Here is a 6,912-nt window from a genome sequence, read left to right as displayed (position 1 = left end):
TTTTTTGCATTTTTAGTAGAAACGGGGTTTCACCATGTTGGCCAGGCAGATCTCAAACTCCTGACCTCAGGTGATCCTCCCACCTCGGCCTCCCAAAGTGCTAGGATTGCAGGGGTGAGCCACTGCACCCCACCTGAAATATTCTATTGTAAAATAAGAGATATGCTAATCTTTATAATAATAGTACATGATATTATTAACCAAATGTAATAGTCTAACAAAAGTTTAGAGGTAAAAAAATAGCAAGTGGCATATATTTTCCAGTTCCACTAGTAAAGAAACTTACTGGCATCTGGGGAAGGTAATATTTGCAGTTTAACTTCCCCACTCCCTTTCCAGCACATCCTTAAAGGAGTAAAATGGAATGTCTTCCTATTACAAAGAAAAGTGCTTGTGCACATTAACTTCTCTTCTGCTGAACCAATTAGTGACAGGATGAAAGAGCTACAAAGTAAAGAAGGATGGACACTCTATTCAATATGTATTTATAAATTTATAGGTTTTTGCTTTTCAAGCCCCCTTAGAATTTTTAAGAAAGAGGTCAACAGTTTAGCATACCTCCAAATGACGAGTGTTAATGTTAATATATATTTGCTAATAATTAGTTAGTTTCAGAGGCAAAATTAAAGGCTCAAGTTGGGTAGATAAAGCATCCAGGGCCATATCCATATGTGGTCTCGAATATCAAAATAGGGCGAAGGGCTGGGCATGGTGGCTCACTCCTGTAATCCCAGTACTTTGGGAGGCCGAGGCCGGCAGATCACTTGAGGTCAGGAGTTTGAGACCAGCCTGGCTAACATGGTGAAACCCCATCTCTACTAAAAATACAAAAATTAGCTGGGCCTGATGGCACACACCTGTAATCTCAGCTACTCAGGAGGCTGAGGCAGGAGAATCACTTGAACCTGGGAGGCAGAGGTTGCAGTGAGCCAAGATTACGCCACTGCACGCCAGCCTGAGCAACAAAGTAAGGCTCTGTCTCAAAAAAAACAAAAGTTTAAAAAACTGGTACTTTTAATTTACTCTTCCTCAAGATCCTTCCTACTTAGAGTGTGGTCTAAAAACTGGCAGCATTGGCATCACTTAAGAGCTTGTTAGAAACACAGAATCTCACTGCAGCCAACTTGGGTAAGAGGAGACACAAAGGAAATGAGATGTCAATTTCATATAAGAACAAAAAATAATATTTTTTCTTCTTCCCACTCTTCCTCATTCCCCTTCCTCTTTCCTCTTCTTTTCTTTTATAGTACGCTTTAAAAGGGAAACACATAAGCCAGAGAGAAGAAGCAAAATGCTTGGTGGTGAGGGGTTGTCCCCGACCAAGTACAGCACCCATACTAGGGAAGTCCAAGACTAAAGCAGCCAACACTGCTATCTTCCTTCGCCCAGCAGAGGGCAGAACCAAAGCATCAAAAACAGGCTAAGGGTATTGGGAAAAGAGTGGGCCAGGTCTCCTACGAGACAGGACTAGTTTCTCTTACCTCTCTAGTTCCTGAAAGGAAGCACTTCCCGAAAGGCAGAATTGCAATTGAGCTGCTAGATTGTGTACTGCACTTCAGTCCAATGGAATGTTCTCACTCAAGCTGGCTCCATCCAATGGGGAGGAGTAAACAGATGCAGGCAAGGGAGGAGAAAATGTTATATGTAAATTTTTGGTGCCGCAAAAGAAGTAGCACTCAAATATTAATCTTCTCAGCAAGGCAATCTACTTCTACAGAAGGGTGCATCACATAGATGGAGCAATGGTGAGCACACACCTGGACAAGGGAGGGGAAGGCGTTCTTATTCCTGATGCAGGTAGCCCCTACTGCCGTGTTGTTCCCCTATTGGCTGGGGTTGGACTACACAATCTTAACCAATCTTGACTGGCTATTTTAAAGAGAGCAGGGGTATGAACCGGAGGGGTGGGGTGGGTAGTTTGGCAGGAAAGACAGTTACAGAATAAGTCAGAGCAGGTGACCAGGGGTGATTCAGGTCAAAGCAGGTTACCAGGGGTGACTCAGGTCAAAGCAGGTTACCAGGGGTGACTCAGGTCAAAGTAGGTGACCAGGGAAACAGATGTGAACTACTGATAAGAACTGGCAGGAAAGTTGTTTACCGAAACTAGAGGCTTGCAAGGGGGCACAGAGAACAAGGAAGTTGAACTTTAAAATGAAGAATTAAAGAATAATAAGAGAGCTGAACATACTGACATACTGATTCTTTGAAGAGAAACTTGGAGTTCACTACATCTAACAAAAAGAATTGCTGGCTGCCTGGAGGCCCCCACATGGACGCAGCTAGAGAAATGGTGTGTCAGAGTCTCCACCATGATACTTGTCAGTGGGAATCCAACCAACCACATAGTCAAGTTTGGCTTAAAATGGCCAGTAATGTCTACCATTGAAAATCTAGTTTCTATCAAGAAGAAATGTAACGTGTAAGAGAAACTCAAAAAAATTACTAAATGAAATGCAAAGATATGCCATGAAAATGTGAAAGAAACAAATTCTGGTTTTATCTCACTTTGCCAGCAAAATATATCTCATTCTAAGGGGTCATATTAGTAGAGGCTTTGGCCAGGTGCAGTGGCTCACGCCTGTAATCCCAGCACTTTGGGAGGCCAAGGCGGGTGGATCGCTTGAAGTCAGGAGTTTGAGACCAGCCTGGCCAACATGGTGAAACCCCATCTCCATTAAAAATACAAAAAAATTAGCCAGGCATGGTGGCATGTCCCTACAATTCCAGCTACTCGAGAGGCTGAAGCAGGAGAATCGCTTAAACCCGGGAGGCAGAGGTTGCAGTGAGCCAACATTGCAACAGAGCAAGACTCTGGTCTCAAAAACAAAAACAAACAAACAAAAAAAAGAGGCTTTGGCTATAATGGGAATTCTGTGGAAAAGACTAGACAATTAAAGAGGAAAAACAATTTTACTACAGGATGAAGGAAATATGTTTTCATATGTTGTTTTCTAATATCATTTTATGTAAATGTGGTTTCCTAACTATAGTACAAGATACTCTGTCAGTAGCATATCTTTTTTTTTCTGTTTTCCCCAGAAAGAACCTAATGTACTACATTGCATGAAGTAGGTGTTCAAGAAAGTCATTAATAAATTTCAGGAGATGTTGATCTCACCAGGACTTTAATCAATTTGACAGTAATCCGATGATTAATAGTATTCATATGAAGAAAGCATATGGCACTAAAACACCAGAATCTGCCACAATCCTCTTCTCCTTATTTTAACCAAGAATTACACAGGAAGGCAGTAGGCGGGAATTGTTAGAAAAAAGCATAAACACACAAGGATTGAGAATCCTTCTTGTGCCTTGAATTTGCTATGTGAGTCCTGCTTTTAAGTTACTTAACATTTATTACAGCTTCAATTTCCACATCTGAAACGAAGGTGGAAGGCAGTAGTTCTCAAAGCAAATAAGAATTGTGGAGATAGACATCAAAGAGATAATTGGGCAGAGATTTCTACTGAATTCCCTGGCAGAGGGATTCCTGGCCTAATCCTGGAAGTGTCACAGGCTTCCCATGATGTCCCACATAAGTTTATCCTTAATTACCTGCTTCATTTTCTTCATTTGAAAAATAAAGGAAATGAAGGTCAGCAAAGCCTGATTGAATATTTGGAAAAGATTCTAAATTCTTCAAGGTTCAGAGTCAATCACCCTCCATTATAACTCCTAACCAGTATTTTAATACAAATAGAATTAGCCAAAACTTCAGTGGCCCTAGAGAGAGGGGCCATAGAGTGTAAAATGTTTTGAGGGAGAGAGATGGAATCAAGAGGTTCAGTTAACCATTTTCATATGTCACTCAAGCAGCAAAGATCCTTCATTGCCACGTGAAGGAATGAGTCATAGAGAACAGAAGGGAATTGAAATTGTCCTGATTGCTCTACACTCTTGAGATGCCAGAGTTACCATCTTAGTCCATTTTGTGTTGCTATAACAATACCATAGACCGGGTAATTTAAAAAGAAAAGAAGTTTATTTCTCACAGCTTTGGAGTCTGGGAAGCCTGAGATCAAAGTGCCAGCATCTGGAAGCAGCCTTCTTGCTGTGTTTTCCTATTGCAGAAGGCAGGAAGGTGAGGGAGGAAGAGAGCAAGAGAGAGTGGAGAAGGAGGCTGAACTCATCATTTTATCAGGACCCGCTCCCACAATCACTGACCCATTCTGGAGACAATGGCTTTAATCATGAGGGCAGAGCCCTCACAACCTAATCACCTCTTAAAGATCCAACCTCTCAACACTGTTGCATTGGGGACTAGGTTAACAATGCATGAGATTTGGGTGACAAATTCAAACCACAGTAATAATACTTGAAAGAGTAAAAGAGGCTCGTTTTCTCCTAAGGTTTCTCCTTATGAAGCCAAGGGTCAAGAATGTGGAACAAATAGATTATTTATTGTTTTAAGGCTGCATTGTGGTTTAATCTTGGTTCAAAGAGAATGGAAAAGGTTGATGTTTTAATGTCAGAATGGTGGCAAAAAAAACCTGGTGCCAAATTCTATTATATCAGAAGTGGTTTGGGAAGCAACAAACCAACAGGAACACAACAAGAAACACATGTGCCCCCAGAATCTTCAGTTATCTCATAATAAATACATTCACTGAAAGCAGTGGTTTGGAGGACTATACCATATTCTGGGGCTATATTAAGTAACAGAGAGAAGAGGAAGAGGAAGGAAAATAGAATCTTATCAAGAAGGAAATGAGTCAAGCAACAGCAAAAGAATGTCTAGAATACACTGAAGTCAATTTATTTAGAAACCCCAGAGACTTTTAACTCTTGGGAGAAGAACTTTTCATCTGTATATGCTTCTTGGTTTACAGTGCTGAAGCCTGGTGAAAGTTCGGTCAGAACTACAGAATTGTATGTTATGTTTTTTAAAATATTATGCAAGCATCAACTTGTCATTGAAAAAAAAAAACAGATTTAAACAAAATACAATCAAGATCATGTAAAATTGAATACAACATTTACAAGTAGATTGATTTCTAATGCAAACGTTTGTAGCCCCAAATGGAGACTATTACCTGTCCCAGGAGAACTACTGAGATAATGAAAGTTGAGTCAAAAGATGTAACTCAATTTGTTAATGGGGTTCTTGAGGTGCCTCATGGAAAATAAACAAGTTTCCTACCCACAGCAAGGACAATTTACATATATTGGATATTATTAACCAGGTAATTGCTATCATCCTAATTTATTCCTTGATTCTTAACTTGTTTCAAAAACAAAGTGGCTTCTCTGCTAAAATCTATTCATTCTTTTATGAGAACAGAAATTTCTTCACCCTCGAATTCCACTAATTTCCATTAACTATCATTAAATTAGTAGATTAAAACTTTGTCGAGATCTTCTTTGCTGAACCTATTTGTCTATCTAATTCTGCCACTCTTATTAGGGGGCTATTAACTCAAAAATATTTGGTTTTGGCTGGGCACTGTGGCTTACACCTGTAATCTCAGCACTTTAAGATACTAAGGTGGGAAAATCACTTGAGCCCAGGAGTTCAAGACCAACCTAGGCAACATATCAAGACCCATGTGTACAAAAAATAAAACAAAAAGTAGCCAGGTGTGGTGGTGCATGCCTGTAGTCACAGCTACTTGGGAGGCTGAGGTAGAAGGTTTGCTTGAGTTAAGAAGGTCAAGGCTGCACTGAGTCATGGTCAGGCCATGGGACTCCATCCTGGGCAAGAGAGTGGGATGCTGTCTCAAAAATTAATTAATTAATTAATATATATAATATGTATATATTATACAGGTGTGCATATATACATATATACACATTTATATGTATAGATGTATGTATGTATACATATGTATATATTTTTGTGTGTGTTTTTATTTCTGTTTACTGGTTTCTCTCCTAAAATTAATCACTGGGGACTCCGTTTTTCCAACTTTAAAATGAGTGTGGGCTGGGCGTGGTGGCTCATGCCTGTAATCCTAGCACTTTGGAAGGCCAAGGTGGGTGGATTAACTGAGGTCAGGAATTTGAGAGCAGCCTGCCCAACATGGTGAAACTCCATCTCTACTAAAAATACAAAAAATTAGCCAGGCGTGGTGGCAAACACCTGTCATCGCAGCTACTCAGGAGCCTGAGGCAGGAGAATCACCTGAACCCTGGAGGCAGAGGTTGCAGTGAGCCGAGATCACGCCAATGCACTCCAGCCTAGGCAACAAGAGTGAAACTCCATCTCAAAAAATAAAAATAAAAATAAATTAAAATGAGTGCTTGTATCATATAAGCCTAATATTTAGGAAAATATATTTCAGTACATATAATAGAGGCAATCCACTTTCAGCAAGACAATGAACTGATGAAAAAGGTGTTGTTGTTGTTTTTTTACATATTAGCTATAAAATAATTACTAAGAAGTAAAATTCAGTCACATTTATTCACAGAAGATCAATTTTATCAAGGTCTTAGTATTACTGAAATCAAAGTGTTTACTATTTAGTAATATTAAATTATCTGATGAACTATCTTCTATTGAAGTTTCACATTTTTAAGCAAGAACAATGTTACAGATTTCTTATACATCCATTTAAATTCACCATGTGATACTGAAAAGCATATGTATTACATTACATTATAATGAATCATTTCCACTCTGCCAACAGGAAGTAACCATAAAAAAGCCAAGAAATAATGTGATTTTTTTTTCAGAGTTGTATGTTGGCTATATTTCAATGTAGTACTTTCTATAGAACAGATAAGAATTCCAACTTATATATGTACATATGTATTACATATGCATAACATATATAGCAGATAATTATATGTACACAGGCAATTGTATGTAGATGTATGTATATAAATATACACATATGACTTTTAAATTCTACCACATATACATTGCTCGTTTCTCTCAGTTACAATAAAAAGAAACTGTATTTCGATTTT

This window comes from Cebus imitator, unplaced genomic scaffold (assembly GCF_001604975.1).
Source record: "Cebus imitator isolate Cc_AM_T3 unplaced genomic scaffold, Cebus_imitator-1.0 Scaffold77, whole genome shotgun sequence".
Taxonomy (NCBI): domain Eukaryota; kingdom Metazoa; phylum Chordata; class Mammalia; order Primates; family Cebidae; genus Cebus; species Cebus imitator.
The sequence above is the reverse complement of the archived record's forward strand: the minus strand, read 5'-3'. Positions refer to the sequence as shown.